The sequence below is a fragment of the Orcinus orca genome, chromosome 1 (assembly GCF_937001465.1).
Source record: "Orcinus orca chromosome 1, mOrcOrc1.1, whole genome shotgun sequence".
NCBI classification, from domain to species: Eukaryota; Metazoa; Chordata; class Mammalia; order Artiodactyla; family Delphinidae; genus Orcinus; species Orcinus orca.
The window spans coordinates 2,007,918-2,025,265 of record NC_064559.1 but is presented as its reverse complement, the minus strand read 5'-3'; the positions used below and the strand labels follow the sequence as shown (position 1 = coordinate 2,025,265).

Sequence of the window (17,348 nt, the reverse complement as noted above, 5' to 3'; positions counted from 1 at the left end):
CCCCCCATTCGCAGGGAGGTTAGATACCAGAGAGGGAGACAAGATGTAGATTACCTTACGGCCGTTCCGCACGTGTCTTGTTAAACAGTTTACAGCTTCAGGGGAGAGAAGGGATCCAGAAATCGCCTGGATTCTCAGTGAAGTCTTCCCAGAGAAGCAGGTGCGAAATAGGTGGACTGGAAGAAACAAAACAATTAACCTCGTGGGTAGATATGAAACGGAGCAGAGGTGCACAGATATGTAGACCCCGTTCTTCCTTGAAACGTCTAGAAAGTGAAACTGAAGCCAAATTACGGAGGGCCTTGAGTGTCAGTCTTAGGAGCTTGGCCGTATGGGGATGACAGCGGGTGCCACGGACGGCTCGGAAGAGGGCAAGGGCATAACCCAAGAGCCCTGGGAGGTGTAGGAGAGGTCGCAGCGAGGGAGGTAGAAAGGCATGCGATTCTCCGAAGCAGTCACCGTAAGCCAGGTGTAAACTCATAAACGGTAGACGCGGAGTAAGGGCCACACAGATGGCAGGGAGGAGTACGAGGGACACTAGAAAGGAAAACGGTCAGGGCTTCACCAGGGATTGGGTGCATTCCTTTCTCCCTCTAACAGAGGTTATCAGTAACCGGGCTGGTCGCTGGGAATCAAGAGCAAGCAAAACAGGCGTGATCTCTTCTTCCTCACGGACCACGGGGTAAACTTACCTACCTGAAACTGGATGTGAAAGGCGACGACGGCCATAAGCGAGAGGTGCGTGGTGTCACGTGAGCTACGGTAGGGGGACGTGATGAGTTGAGTCGGTAAGGGGACGCTTTCTTGACCAAGTGACACCTGAGAAGAGATGAGAAGGGTGAGGCGGCATCAGTCAGCTGCAAACTAAACAGAGGGACACTTCCTGCAGAGGGGCAGCACGGGCGATGCGCCGTTGTAAGTATGCAGGCCTGAGAGGAGGCCACTGTGGGCAGGATGATTGAGAATGAAAGGAAGGAGCTGCAAGACGAGGCCGCAGAGATCACGCTCCACCCTGCCCAGGGGATGCCCTGCCCTGCGGACTAGCACACCCAGAGAGAGAGTACCAGTGCACAGCCAGATGAGAAGCCCGCTCGAGAACGCAAGCCAACGCTGCTTCTTTCGCCAAGAAAGTCTTGCCTGGTAAACTAAACAGCGTATCCATAGAGCGGACACGTGATTTACATTCTGAAGCAGGCGCCCCGCCTTACGGAACGGCGACGGTTCTCAGGGGGGCCGGGCAGGAGCCGCTCCGCGCGTCTGTGCCAGGGACCCACCCGCCTGCGGGACCTCCGGCCGCCTCGCAGGAAGCTACGACGCCCAGTCCCACGGCTACCTGTGCAGCGAGGTGGACTCCGCGGACGCGTGCCACACACACTTCAAGCGGGAGCGCGGCCTGAGTGGCAAGGCGAGAGGCCGGCCTGCCGCGCAGACCAAGAAGGCGCTCTTCGGCCTGGGCCTAGGTGCTTGCGCCGCCCCCCTGGGCCTGCCGGGCTCTGAGGGCCCTGCCCTGGACCCCCTGCCCCCCTGCCCTTGGTTCAGTCACAGCAGAGGTGGCCACACCCACACCCTCTGTGACCTCGGCGTTCCACCCTCCTGCAGCCCCGCCCGCCCCCCTCCGCCGGTTGCCCTGGGCTACGGAAGCGGCATCCTGGGGCCAGGGGGTTCCCAGGAGGCCAAGGGAAGACACGATGGCCTTCAATGAGTCGCAGAGGCCTTACGTGGCCTTGTGTGGTTGGGCTCACCTCTGACGTTTCAGTGAACTCTGCGAGAAGACAGGGACCTACCTGCAGCCTCACAGTTGGGCTCCACGGTAAGGTGTGCGGGACAGACCTCAAACTGACCCACGGCATGGAGCAACACCCGCCATCGAGAGGTCTACAAGAGAGCCGCTGCAGCTAGCCCACAGGTCCGAGAAAACTAGGTTCTCCTTTACGTAAGTGAGTTTTGGGGAGATGTGTTGCAAAGCATTACCACAGCAAGAGCCGACTAATACAACGTTCTCCAAATCACTGCCATGTCCACGGCTGCCACCGAGCCTACGTGTAAGGCACCTGTGTCCTCGAACTTTGAGAACTCCTGAATTCTCGGTGCCTCTCCAACACAATGTACGTGGCTAAGGTGTCCCCAGATAACTTCACTAACGTACCACCGAGACCGCCCTAAGCTTTCATTGAACGCAATGCAACGCTCTTTCTATTCGTTTTCCGTTTCGACGTCGGTAAAATGCTTTCCGTCAATCTAAAAGGATGGAAAATTGGCACAAAACACTCTGCGCATAGTTGTTTTTCACAAAGGAAAATCACAAACGAAACAGGCATTTCACCGGGTGTAGAGCACTAACGCCCCCTAGTGCCTCTAAATGCCAAGTGCACAGAGGCGCTTAATTAAATATCGAATCCCAGCTCTCTCCGCTTGAGAGGGAGAGCAAGCCATTCTCAAGTGGAGGAGGGATGTTTTCAGCAGCTATCTGCAACATTCTGTGGACCTGGCCACTGTGTAGCTACAAAGAAACCTTTTGTCTGAGGAAACTAACTAAAGAAACTTGAAAGTGGAGAAAGAGAGAAAGAAGGAGACAATACCCTCTTCTTGGTGACTCATTCACTTATTCGTTCACTTACCAAAGCAAATATCCACTACGTGTAGAGAGTACTGTGCTGAAAACCGCACAGAACACGGAGACGTACCCCCCATTCGCAGGGAGGTTAGATACCAGAGAGGGAGACAAGATGTAGATTACCTTACGGCCGTTCCGCACATGTCTTGTTAAACAGTTTACAGCTTCAGGGGAGAGAAGGGATCCAGAAATCGCCTGGATTCTCAGTGAAGTCTTCCCAGAGAAGCAGGTGCGAAATAGGTGGACTGGAAGAAACAAAACAATTAACCTCGTGGGTAGATATGAAACGGAGCAGAGGTGCACAGATATGTAGACCCCGTTCTTCCTTGAAACGTCTAGAAAGTGAAACTGAAGCCAAATTACGGAGGGCCTTGAGTGTCAGTCTTAGGAGCTTGGCCGTATGGGGATGACAGCGGGTGCCACGGACGGCTCGGAAGAGGGCAAGGGCATAACCCAAGAGCCCTGGGAGGTGTAGGAGAGGTCGCAGCGAGGGAGGTAGAAAGGCATGCGATTCTCCGAAGCAGTCACCGTAAGCCAGGTGTAAACTCATAAACGGTAGACGCGGAGTAAGGGCGACACAGATGGCAGGGAGGAGTACGAGGGACACTAGAAAGGAAAACGGTCAGGGCTTCACCAGGGATTGGGTGCATTCCTTTCTCCCTCTAACAGAGGTTATCAGTAACCGGGCTGGTCGCTGGGAATCAAGAGCAAGCAAAACAGGCGTGATCTCTTCTTCCTCACGGACCACGGGGTAAACTTACCTACCTGAAACTGGATGTGAAAGGCGACGACGGCCATAAGCGAGAGGTGCGTGGTGTCACGTGAGCTACGGTAGGGGGACGTGATGAGTTGAGTCGGTAAGGGGACGCTTTCTTGACCAAGTGACACCTGAGAAGAGATGAGAAGGGTGAGGCGGCATCAGTCAGCTGCAAACTAAACAGAGGGACACTTCCTGCAGAGGGGCAGCACGGGCGATGCGCCGTTGTAAGTATGCAGGCCTGAGAGGAGGCCACTGTGGGCAGGATGATTGAGAATGAAAGGAAGGAGCTGCAAGACGAGGCCGCAGAGATCACGCTCCACCCTGCCCAGGGGATGCCCTGCCCTGCGGACTAGCACACCCAGAGAGAGAGTACCAGTGCACAGCCAGATGAGAAGCCCGCTCGAGAACGCAAGCCAACGCTGCTTCTTTCGCCAAGAAAGTCTTGCCTGGTAAACTAAACAGCGTATCCATAGAGCGGACACGTGATTTACATTCTGAAGCAGGCGCCCCGCCTTACGGAACGGCGACGGTTCTCAGGGGGGCCGGGCAGGAGCCGCTCCGCGCGTCTGTGCCAGGGACCCACCCGCCTGCGGGACCTCCGGCCGCCTCGCAGGAAGCTACGACGCCCAGTCCCACGGCTACCTGTGCAGCGAGGTGGACTCCGCGGACGCGTGCCACACACACTTCAAGCGGGAGCGCGGCCTGAGTGGCAAGGCGAGAGGCCGGCCTGCCGCGCAGACCAAGAAGGCGCTCTTCGGCCTGGGCCTAGGTGCTTGCGCCGCCCCCCTGGGCCTGCCGGGCTCTGAGGGCCCTGCCCTGGACCCCCTGCCCCCCTGCCCTTGGTTCAGTCACAGCAGAGGTGGCCACACCCACACCCTCTGTGACCTCGGCGTTCCACCCTCCTGCAGCCCCGCCCGCCCCCCTCCGCCGGTTGCCCTGGGCTACGGAAGCGGCATCCTGGGGCCAGGGGGTTCCCAGGAGGCCAAGGGAAGACACGATGGCCTTCAATGAGTCGCAGAGGCCTTACGTGGCCTTGTGTGGTTGGGCTCACCTCTGACGTTTCAGTGAACTCTGCGAGAAGACAGGGACCTACCTGCAGCCTCACAGTTGGGCTCCACGGTAAGGTGTGCGGGACAGACCTCAAACTGACCCACGGCATGGAGCAACACCCGCCATCGAGAGGTCTACAAGAGAGCCGCTGCAGCTAGCCCACAGGTCCGAGAAAACTAGGTTCTCCTTTACGTAAGTGAGTTTTGGGGAGATGTGTTGCAAAGCATTACCACAGCAAGAGCCGACTAATACAACGTTCTCCAAATCACTGCCATGTCCACGGCTGCCACCGAGCCTACGTGTAAGGCACCTGTGTCCTCGAACTTTGAGAACTCCTGAATTCTCGGTGCCTCTCCAACACAATGTACGTGGCTAAGGTGTCCCCAGATAACTTCACTAACGTACCACCGAGACCGCCCTAAGCTTTCATTGAACGCAATGCAACGCTCTTTCTATTCGTTTTCCGTTTCGACGTCGGTAAAATGCTTTCCGTCAATCTAAAAGGATGGAAAATTGGCACAAAACACTCTGCGCATAGTTGTTTTTCACAAAGGAAAATCACAAACGAAACAGGCATTTCACCGGGTGTAGAGCACTAACGCCCCCTAGTGCCTCTAAATGCCAAGTGCACAGAGGCGCTTAATTAAATATCGAATCCCAGCTCTCTCCGCTTGAGAGGGAGAGCAAGCCATTCTCAAGTGGAGGAGGGATGTTTTCAGCAGCTATCTGCAACATTCTGTGGACCTGGCCACTGTGTAGCTACAAAGAAACCTTTTGTCTGAGGAAACTAACTAAAGAAACTTGAAAGTGGAGAAAGAGAGAAAGAAGGAGACAATACCCTCTTCTTGGTGACTCATTCACTTATTCGTTCACTTACCAAAGCAAATATCCACTACGTGTAGAGAGTACTGTGCTGAAAACCGCACAGAACACGGAGACGTACCCCCCATTCGCAGGGAGGTTAGATACCAGAGAGGGAGACAAGATGTAGATTACCTTACGGCCGTTCCGCACATGTCTTGTTAAACAGTTTACAGCTTCAGGGGAGAGAAGGGATCCAGAAATCGCCTGGATTCTCAGTGAAGTCTTCCCAGAGAAGCAGGTGCGAAATAGGTGGACTGGAAGAAACAAAACAATTAACCTCGTGGGTAGATATGAAACGGAGCAGAGGTGCACAGATATGTAGACCCCGTTCTTCCTTGAAACGTCTAGAAAGTGAAACTGAAGCCAAATTACGGAGGGCCTTGAGTGTCAGTCTTAGGAGCTTGGCCGTATGGGGATGACAGCGGGTGCCACGGACGGCTCGGAAGAGGGCAAGGGCATAACCCAAGAGCCCTGGGAGGTGTAGGAGAGGTCGCAGCGAGGGAGGTAGAAAGGCATGCGATTCTCCGAAGCAGTCACCGTAAGCCAGGTGTAAACTCATAAACGGTAGACGCGGAGTAAGGGCGACACAGATGGCAGGGAGGAGTACGAGGGACACTAGAAAGGAAAACGGTCAGGGCTTCACCAGGGATTGGGTGCATTCCTTTCTCCCTCTAACAGAGGTTATCAGTAACCGGGCTGGTCGCTGGGAATCAAGAGCAAGCAAAACAGGCGTGATCTCTTCTTCCTCACGGACCACGGGGTAAACTTACCTACCTGAAACTGGATGTGAAAGGCGACGACGGCCATAAGCGAGAGGTGCGTGGTGTCACGTGAGCTACGGTAGGGGGACGTGATGAGTTGAGTCGGTAAGGGGACGCTTTCTTGACCAAGTGACACCTGAGAAGAGATGAGAAGGGTGAGGCGGCATCAGTCAGCTGCAAACTAAACAGAGGGACACTTCCTGCAGAGGGGCAGCACGGGCGATGCGCCGTTGTAAGTATGCAGGCCTGAGAGGAGGCCACTGTGGGCAGGATGATTGAGAATGAAAGGAAGGAGCTGCAAGACGAGGCCGCAGAGATCACGCTCCACCCTGCCCAGGGGATGCCCTGCCCTGCGGACTAGCACACCCAGAGAGAGAGTACCAGTGCACAGCCAGATGAGAAGCCCGCTCGAGAACGCAAGCCAACGCTGCTTCTTTCGCCAAGAAAGTCTTGCCTGGTAAACTAAACAGCGTATCCATAGAGCGGACACGTGATTTACATTCTGAAGCAGGCGCCCCGCCTTACGGAACGGCGACGGTTCTCAGGGGGGCCGGGCAGGAGCCGCTCCGCGCGTCTGTGCCAGGGACCCACCCGCCTGCGGGACCTCCGGCCGCCTCGCAGGAAGCTACGACGCCCAGTCCCACGGCTACCTGTGCAGCGAGGTGGACTCCGCGGACGCGTGCCACACACACTTCAAGCGGGAGCGCGGCCTGAGTGGCAAGGCGAGAGGCCGGCCTGCCGCGCAGACCAAGAAGGCGCTCTTCGGCCTGGGCCTAGGTGCTTGCGCCGCCCCCCTGGGCCTGCCGGGCTCTGAGGGCCCTGCCCTGGACCCCCTGCCCCCCTGCCCTTGGTTCAGTCACAGCAGAGGTGGCCACACCCACACCCTCTGTGACCTCGGCGTTCCACCCTCCTGCAGCCCCGCCCGCCCCCCTCCGCCGGTTGCCCTGGGCTACGGAAGCTGCATCCTGGGGCCAGGGGGTTCCCAGGAGGCCAAGGGAAGACACGATGGCCTTCAATGAGTCGCAGAGGCCTTACGTGGCCTTGTGTGGTTGGGCTCACCTCTGACGTTTCAGTGAACTCTGCGAGAAGACAGGGACCTACCTGCAGCCTCACAGTTGGGCTCCACGGTAAGGTGTGCGGGACAGACCTCAAACTGACCCACGGCATGGAGCAACACCCGCCATCGAGAGGTCTACAAGAGAGCCGCTGCAGCTAGCCCACAGGTCCGAGAAAACTAGGTTCTCCTTTACGTAAGTGAGTTTTGGGGAGATGTGTTGCAAAGCATTACCACAGCAAGAGCCGACTAATACAACGTTCTCCAAATCACTGCCATGTCCACGGCTGCCACCGAGCCTACGTGTAAGGCACCTGTGTCCTCGAACTTTGAGAACTCCTGAATTCTCGGTGCCTCTCCAACACAATGTACGTGGCTAAGGTGTCCCCAGATAACTTCACTAACGTACCACCGAGACCGCCCTAAGCTTTCATTGAACGCAATGCAACGCTCTTTCTATTCGTTTTCCGTTTCGACGTCGGTAAAATGCTTTCCGTCAATCTAAAAGGATGGAAAATTGGCACAAAACACTCTGCGCATAGTTGTTTTTCACAAAGGAAAATCACAAACGAAACAGGCATTTCACCGGGTGTAGAGCACTAACGCCCCCTAGTGCCTCTAAATGCCAAGTGCACAGAGGCGCTTAATTAAATATCGAATCCCAGCTCTCTCCGCTTGAGAGGGAGAGCAAGCCATTCTCAAGTGGAGGAGGGATGTTTTCAGCAGCTATCTGCAACATTCTGTGGACCTGGCCACTGTGTAGCTACAAAGAAACCTTTTGTCTGAGGAAACTAACTAAAGAAACTTGAAAGTGGAGAAAGAGAGAAAGAAGGAGACAATACCCTCTTCTTGGTGACTCATTCACTTATTCGTTCACTTACCAAAGCAAATATCCACTACGTGTAGAGAGTACTGTGCTGAAAACCGCACAGAACACGGAGACGTACCCCCCATTCGCAGGGAGGTTAGATACCAGAGAGGGAGACAAGATGTAGATTACCTTACGGCCGTTCCGCACGTGTCTTGTTAAACAGTTTACAGCTTCAGGGGAGAGAAGGGATCCAGAAATCGCCTGGATTCTCAGTGAAGTCTTCCCAGAGAAGCAGGTGCGAAATAGGTGGACTGGAAGAAACAAAACAATTAACCTCGTGGGTAGATATGAAACGGAGCAGAGGTGCACAGATATTTAGACCCCGTTCTTCCTTGAAACGTCTAGAAAGTGAAACTGAAGCCAAATTACGGAGGGCCTTGAGTGTCAGTCTTAGGAGCTTGGCCGTATGGGGATGACAGCGGGTGCCACGGACGGCTCGGAAGAGGGCAAGGGCATAACCCAAGAGCCCTGGGAGGTGTAGGAGAGGTCGCAGCGAGGGAGGTAGAAAGGCATGCGATTCTCCGAAGCAGTCACCGTAAGCCAGGTGTAAACTCATAAACGGTAGACGCGGAGTAAGGGCCACACAGATGGCAGGGAGCAGTACGAGGGACACTAGAAAGGAAAACGGTCAGGGCTTCACCAGGGATTGGGTGCATTCCTTTCTCCCTCTAACAGAGGTTATCAGTAACCGGGCTGGTCGCTGGGAATCAAGAGCAAGCAAAACAGGCGTGATCTCTTCTTCCTCACGGACCACGGGGTAAACTTACCTACCTGAAACTGGATGTGAAAGGCGACGACGGCCATAAGCGAGAGGTGCGTGGTGTCACGTGAGCTACGGTAGGGGGACGTGATGAGTTGAGTCGGTAAGGGGACGCTTTCTTGACCAAGTGACACCTGAGAAGAGATGAGAAGGGTGAGGCGGCATCAGTCAGCTGCAAACTAAACAGAGGGACACTTCCTGCAGAGGGGCAGCACGGGCGATGCGCCGTTGTAAGTATGCAGGCCTGAGAGGAGGCCACTGTGGGCAGGATGATTGAGAATGAAAGGAAGGAGCTGCAAGACGAGGCCGCAGAGATCACGCTCCACCCTGCCCAGGGGATGCCCTGCCCTGCGGACTAGCACACCCAGAGAGAGAGTACCAGTGCACAGCCAGATGAGAAGCCCGCTCGAGAACGCAAGCCAACGCTGCTTCTTTCGCCAAGAAAGTCTTGCCTGGTAAACTAAACAGCGTATCCATAGAGCGGACACGTGATTTACATTCTGAAGCAGGCGCCCCGCCTTACGGAACGGCGACGGTTCTCAGGGGGGCCGGGCAGGAGCCGCTCCGCGCGTCTGTGCCAGGGACCCACCCGCCTGCGGGACCTCCGGCCGCCTCGCAGGAAGCTACGACGCCCAGTCCCACGGCTACCTGTGCAGCGAGGTGGACTCCGCGGACGCGTGCCACACACACTTCAAGCGGGAGCGCGGCCTGAGTGGCAAGGCGAGAGGCCGGCCTGCCGCGCAGACCAAGAAGGCGCTCTTCGGCCTGGGCCTAGGTGCTTGCGCCGCCCCCCTGGGCCTGCCGGGCTCTGAGGGCCCTGCCCTGGACCCCCTGCCCCCCTGCCCTTGGTTCAGTCACAGCAGAGGTGGCCACACCCACACCCTCTGTGACCTCGGCGTTCCACCCTCCTGCAGCCCCGCCCGCCCCCCTCCGCCGGTTGCCCTGGGCTACGGAAGCTGCATCCTGGGGCCAGGGGGTTCCCAGGAGGCCAAGGGAAGACACGATGGCCTTCAATGAGTCGCAGAGGCCTTACGTGGCCTTGTGTGGTTGGGCTCACCTCTGACGTTTCAGTGAACTCTGCGAGAAGACAGGGACCTACCTGCAGCCTCACAGTTGGGCTCCACGGTAAGGTGTGCGGGACAGACCTCAAACTGACCCACGGCATGGAGCAACACCCGCCATCGAGAGGTCTACAAGAGAGCCGCTGCAGCTAGCCCACAGGTCCGAGAAAACTAGGTTCTCCTTTACGTAAGTGAGTTTTGGGGAGATGTGTTGCAAAGCATTACCACAGCAAGAGCCGACTAATACAACGTTCTCCAAATCACTGCCATGTCCACGGCTGCCACCGAGCCTACGTGTAAGGCACCTGTGTCCTCGAACTTTGAGAACTCCTGAATTCTCGGTGCCTCTCCAACACAATGTACGTGGCTAAGGTGTCCCCAGATAACTTCACTAACGTACCACCGAGACCGCCCTAAGCTTTCATTGAACGCAATGCAACGCTCTTTCTATTCGTTTTCCGTTTCGACGTCGGTAAAATGCTTTCCGTCAATCTAAAAGGATGGAAAATTGGCACAAAACACTCTGCGCATAGTTGTTTTTCACAAAGGAAAATCACAAACGAAACAGGCATTTCACCGGGTGTAGAGCACTAACGCCCCCTAGTGCCTCTAAATGCCAAGTGCACAGAGGCGCTTAATTAAATATCGAATCCCAGCTCTCTCCGCTTGAGAGGGAGAGCAAGCCATTCTCAAGTGGAGGAGGGATGTTTTCAGCAGCTATCTGCAACATTCTGTGGACCTGGCCACTGTGTAGCTACAAAGAAACCTTTTGTCTGAGGAAACTAACTAAAGAAACTTGAAAGTGGAGAAAGAGAGAAAGAAGGAGACAATACCCTCTTCTTGGTGACTCATTCACTTATTCGTTCACTTACCAAAGCAAATATCCACTACGTGTAGAGAGTACTGTGCTGAAAACCGCACAGAACACGGAGACGTACCCCCCATTCGCAGGGAGGTTAGATACCAGAGAGGGAGACAAGATGTAGATTACCTTACGGCCGTTCCGCACATGTCTTGTTAAACAGTTTACAGCTTCAGGGGAGAGAAGGGATCCAGAAATCGCCTGGATTCTCAGTGAAGTCTTCCCAGAGAAGCAGGTGCGAAATAGGTGGACTGGAAGAAACAAAACAATTAACCTCGTGGGTAGATATGAAACGGAGCAGAGGTGCACAGATATGTAGACCCCGTTCTTCCTTGAAACGTCTAGAAAGTGAAACTGAAGCCAAATTACGGAGGGCCTTGAGTGTCAGTCTTAGGAGCTTGGCCGTATGGGGATGACAGCGGGTGCCACGGACGGCTCGGAAGAGGGCAAGGGCATAACCCAAGAGCCCTGGGAGGTGTAGGAGAGGTCGCAGCGAGGGAGGTAGAAAGGCATGCGATTCTCCGAAGCAGTCACCGTAAGCCAGGTGTAAACTCATAAACGGTAGACGCGGAGTAAGGGCGACACAGATGGCAGGGAGGAGTACGAGGGACACTAGAAAGGAAAACGGTCAGGGCTTCACCAGGGATTGGGTGCATTCCTTTCTCCCTCTAACAGAGGTTATCAGTAACCGGGCTGGTCGCTGGGAATCAAGAGCAAGCAAAACAGGCGTGATCTCTTCTTCCTCACGGACCACGGGGTAAACTTACCTACCTGAAACTGGATGTGAAAGGCGACGACGGCCATAAGCGAGAGGTGCGTGGTGTCACGTGAGCTACGGTAGGGGGACGTGATGAGTTGAGTCGGTAAGGGGACGCTTTCTTGACCAAGTGACACCTGAGAAGAGATGAGAAGGGTGAGGCGGCATCAGTCAGCTGCAAACTAAACAGAGGGACACTTCCTGCAGAGGGGCAGCACGGGCGATGCGCCGTTGTAAGTATGCAGGCCTGAGAGGAGGCCACTGTGGGCAGGATGATTGAGAATGAAAGGAAGGAGCTGCAAGACGAGGCCGCAGAGATCACGCTCCACCCTGCCCAGGGGATGCCCTGCCCTGCGGACTAGCACACCCAGAGAGAGAGTACCAGTGCACAGCCAGATGAGAAGCCCGCTCGAGAACGCAAGCCAACGCTGCTTCTTTCGCCAAGAAAGTCTTGCCTGGTAAACTAAACAGCGTATCCATAGAGCGGACACGTGATTTACATTCTGAAGCAGGCGCCCCGCCTTACGGAACGGCGACGGTTCTCAGGGGGGCCGGGCAGGAGCCGCTCCGCGCGTCTGTGCCAGGGACCCACCCGCCTGCGGGACCTCCGGCCGCCTCGCAGGAAGCTACGACGCCCAGTCCCACGGCTACCTGTGCAGCGAGGTGGACTCCGCGGACGCGTGCCACACACACTTCAAGCGGGAGCGCGGCCTGAGTGGCAAGGCGAGAGGCCGGCCTGCCGCGCAGACCAAGAAGGCGCTCTTCGGCCTGGGCCTAGGTGCTTGCGCCGCCCCCCTGGGCCTGCCGGGCTCTGAGGGCCCTGCCCTGGACCCCCTGCCCCCCTGCCCTTGGTTCAGTCACAGCAGAGGTGGCCACACCCACACCCTCTGTGACCTCGGCGTTCCACCCTCCTGCAGCCCCGCCCGCCCCCCTCCGCCGGTTGCCCTGGGCTACGGAAGCGGCATCCTGGGGCCAGGGGGTTCCCAGGAGGCCAAGGGAAGACACGATGGCCTTCAATGAGTCGCAGAGGCCTTACGTGGCCTTGTGTGGTTGGGCTCACCTCTGACGTTTCAGTGAACTCTGCGAGAAGACAGGGACCTACCTGCAGCCTCACAGTTGGGCTCCACGGTAAGGTGTGCGGGACAGACCTCAAACTGACCCACGGCATGGAGCAACACCCGCCATCGAGAGGTCTACAAGAGAGCCGCTGCAGCTAGCCCACAGGTCCGAGAAAACTAGGTTCTCCTTTACGTAAGTGAGTTTTGGGGAGATGTGTTGCAAAGCATTACCACAGCAAGAGCCGACTAATACAACGTTCTCCAAATCACTGCCATGTCCACGGCTGCCACCGAGCCTACGTGTAAGGCACCTGTGTCCTCGAACTTTGAGAACTCCTGAATTCTCGGTGCCTCTCCAACACAATGTACGTGGCTAAGGTGTCCCCAGATAACTTCACTAACGTACCACCGAGACCGCCCTAAGCTTTCATTGAACGCAATGCAACGCTCTTTCTATTCGTTTTCCGTTTCGACGTCGGTAAAATGCTTTCCGTCAATCTAAAAGGATGGAAAATTGGCACAAAACACTCTGCGCATAGTTGTTTTTCACAAAGGAAAATCACAAACGAAACAGGCATTTCACCGGGTGTAGAGCACTAACGCCCCCTAGTGCCTCTAAATGCCAAGTGCACAGAGGCGCTTAATTAAATATCGAATCCCAGCTCTCTCCGCTTGAGAGGGAGAGCAAGCCATTCTCAAGTGGAGGAGGGATGTTTTCAGCAGCTATCTGCAACATTCTGTGGACCTGGCCACTGTGTAGCTACAAAGAAACCTTTTGTCTGAGGAAACTAACTAAAGAAACTTGAAAGTGGAGAAAGAGAGAAAGAAGGAGACAATACCCTCTTCTTGGTGACTCATTCACTTATTCGTTCACTTACCAAAGCAAATATCCACTACGTGTAGAGAGTACTGTGCTGAAAACCGCACAGAACACGGAGACGTACCCCCCATTCGCAGGGAGGTTAGATACCAGAGAGGGAGACAAGATGTAGATTACCTTACGGCCGTTCCGCACGTGTCTTGTTAAACAGTTTACAGCTTCAGGGGAGAGAAGGGATCCAGAAATCGCCTGGATTCTCAGTGAAGTCTTCCCAGAGAAGCAGGTGCGAAATAGGTGGACTGGAAGAAACAAAACAATTAACCTCGTGGGTAGATATGAAACGGAGCAGAGGTGCACAGATATTTAGACCCCGTTCTTCCTTGAAACGTCTAGAAAGTGAAACTGAAGCCAAATTACGGAGGGCCTTGAGTGTCAGTCTTAGGAGCTTGGCCGTATGGGGATGACAGCGGGTGCCACGGACGGCTCGGAAGAGGGCAAGGGCATAACCCAAGAGCCCTGGGAGGTGTAGGAGAGGTCGCAGCGAGGGAGGTAGAAAGGCATGCGATTCTCCGAAGCAGTCACCGTAAGCCAGGTGTAAACTCATAAACGGTAGACGCGGAGTAAGGGCCACACAGATGGCAGGGAGCAGTACGAGGGACACTAGAAAGGAAAACGGTCAGGGCTTCACCAGGGATTGGGTGCATTCCTTTCTCCCTCTAACAGAGGTTATCAGTAACCGGGCTGGTCGCTGGGAATCAAGAGCAAGCAAAACAGGCGTGATCTCTTCTTCCTCACGGACCACGGGGTAAACTTACCTACCTGAAACTGGATGTGAAAGGCGACGACGGCCATAAGCGAGAGGTGCGTGGTGTCACGTGAGCTACGGTAGGGGGACGTGATGAGTTGAGTCGGTAAGGGGACGCTTTCTTGACCAAGTGACACCTGAGAAGAGATGAGAAGGGTGAGGCGGCATCAGTCAGCTGCAAACTAAACAGAGGGACACTTCCTGCAGAGGGGCAGCACGGGCGATGCGCCGTTGTAAGTATGCAGGCCTGAGAGGAGGCCACTGTGGGCAGGATGATTGAGAATGAAAGGAAGGAGCTGCAAGACGAGGCCGCAGAGATCACGCTCCACCCTGCCCAGGGGATGCCCTGCCCTGCGGACTAGCACACCCAGAGAGAGAGTACCAGTGCACAGCCAGATGAGAAGCCCGCTCGAGAACGCAAGCCAACGCTGCTTCTTTCGCCAAGAAAGTCTTGCCTGGTAAACTAAACAGCGTATCCATAGAGCGGACACGTGATTTACATTCTGAAGCAGGCGCCCCGCCTTACGGAACGGCGACGGTTCTCAGGGGGGCCGGGCAGGAGCCGCTCCGCGCGTCTGTGCCAGGGACCCACCCGCCTGCGGGACCTCCGGCCGCCTCGCAGGAAGCTACGACGCCCAGTCCCACGGCTACCTGTGCAGCGAGGTGGACTCCGCGGACGCGTGCCACACACACTTCAAGCGGGAGCGCGGCCTGAGTGGCAAGGCGAGAGGCCGGCCTGCCGCGCAGACCAAGAAGGCGCTCTTCGGCCTGGGCCTAGGTGCTTGCGCCGCCCCCCCGGGCCTGCCGGGCTCTGAGGGCCCTGCCCTGGACCCCCTGCCCCCCTGCCCTTGGTTCAGTCACAGCAGAGGTGGCCACACCCACACCCTCTGTGCCCTCGGCGTTCCACCCTCCTGCAGCCCCGCCCGCCCCCCTCCGCCGGTTGCCCTGGGCTACGGAAGCTGCATCCTGGGGCCAGGGGGTTCCCAGGAGGCCAAGGGAAGACACGATGGCCTTCAAAGAGTCGCAGAGGCCTTACGTGGCCTTGTGTGGTTGGGCTCACCTCTGACGTTTCAGTGAACTCTGCGAGAAGACAGGGACCTACCTGCAGCCTCACAGTTGGGCTCCACGGTAAGGTGTGCGGGACAGACCTCAAACTGACCCACGGCATGGAGCAACACCCGCCATCGAGAGGTCTACAAGAGAGCCGCTGCAGCTAGCCCACAGGTCCGAGAAAACTAGGTTCTCCTTTACGTAAGTGAGTTTTGGGGAGATGTGTTGCAAAGCATTACCACAGCAAGAGCCGACTAATACAACGTTCTCCAAATCACTGCCATGTCCACGGCTGCCACCGAGCCTACGTGTAAGGCACCTGTGTCCTCGAACTTTGAGAACTCCTGAATTCTCGGTGCCTCTCCAACACAATGTACGTGGCTAAGGTGTCCCCAGATAACTTCACTAACGTACCACCGAGACCGCCCTAAGCTTTCATTGAACGCAATGCAACGCTCTTTCTATTCGTTTTCCGTTTCGACGTCGGTAAAATGCTTTCCGTCAATCTAAAAGGATGGAAAATTGGCACAAAACACTCTGCGGATAGCTGTTTTTCACAAAGGAAAATCACAAACGAAACAGGCATTTCACCGGGTGTAAAGCACTAACGCCCCCTAGTGCCTCTAAATGCCAAGTGCACAGAGGCGCTTAATTAAATATCGAATCCCAGCTCTCTCCGCTTGAGAGGGAGAGCAAGCCATTCTCAAGTGGAGGAGGGATGTTTTCAGCAGCTATCTGCAACATTCTGTGGACCTGGCCACTGTGTAGCTACAAAGAAACCTTTTGTCTGAGGAAACTAACTAAAGAAACTTGAAAGTGGAGAAAGAGAGAAAGAAGGAGACAATACCCTCTTCTTGGTGACTCATTCACTTATTCGTTCACTTACCAAAGCAAATATCCACTACGTGTAGAGAGTACTGTGCTGAAAACCGCACAGAACACGGAGACGTACCCCCCATTCGCAGGGAGGTTAGATACCAGAGAGGGAGACAAGATGTAGATTACCTTACGGCCGTTCCGCACGTGTCTTGTTAAACAGTTTACAGCTTCAGGGGAGAGAAGGGATCCAGAAATCGCCTGGATTCTCAGTGAAGTCTTCCCAGAGAAGCAGGTGCGAAATAGGTGGACTGGAAGAAACAAAACAATTAACCTCGTGGGTAGATATGAAACGGAGCAGAGGTGCACAGATATGTAGACCCCGTTCTTCCTTGAAACGTCTAGAAAGTGAAACTGAAGCCAAATTACGGAGGGCCTTGAGTGTCAGTCTTAGGAGCTTGGCCGTATGGGGATGACAGCGGGTGCCACGGACGGCTCGGAAGAGGGCAAGGGCATAACCCAAGAGCCCTGGGAGGTGTAGGAGAGGTCGCAGCGAGGGAGGTAGAAAGGCATGCGATTCTCCGAAGCAGTCACCGTAAGCCAGGTGTAAACTCATAAACGGTAGACGCGGAGTAAGGGCCACACAGATGGCAGGGAGGAGTACGAGGGACACTAGAAAGGAAAACGGTCAGGGCTTCACCAGGGATTGGGTGCATTCCTTTCTCCCTCTAACAGAGGTTATCAGTAACCGGGCTGGTCGCTGGGAATCAAGAGCAAGCAAAACAGGCGTGATCTCTTCTTCCTCACGGACCACGGGGTAAACTTACCTACCTGAAACTGGATGTGAAAGGCGACGACGGCCATAAGCGAGAGGTGCGTGGTGTCACGTGAGCTACGGTAGGGGGACGTGATGAGTTGAGTCGGTAAGGGGACGCTTTCTTGACCAAGTGACACCTGAGAAGAGATGAGAAGGGTGAGGCGGCATCAGTCAGCTGCAAACTAAACAGAGGGACACTTCCTGCAGAGGGGCAGCACGGGCGATGCGCCGTTGTAAGTATGCAGGCCTGAGAGGAGGCCACTGTGGGCAGGATGATTGAGAATGAAAGGAAGGAGCTGCAAGACGAGGCCGCAGAGATCACGCTCCACCCTGCCCAGGGGATGCCCTGCCCTGCGGACTAGCACACCCAGAGAGAGAGTACCAGTGCACAGCCAGATGAGAAGCCCGCTCGAGAACGCAAGCCAACGCTGCTTCTTTCGCCAAGAAAGTCTTGCCTGGTAAACTAAACAGCGTATCCATAGAGCGGACACGTGATTTACATTCTGAAGCAGGCGCCCCGCCTTACGGAACGGCGACGGTTCTCAGGGGGGCCGGGCAGGAGCCGCTC

General features: G+C 55.6%; 1 protein-coding gene across 1 annotated transcript in view; it reads right to left on the bottom strand.

The window, feature by feature from the left end:
• LOC125964774 (metabotropic glutamate receptor 7-like) overlaps positions 1 to 17,348 on the bottom strand; it is a 775,781-nt gene that overhangs the window by 51,508 nt on the left and 706,925 nt on the right. The gene's annotated exons all lie outside the window — the stretch shown is intronic.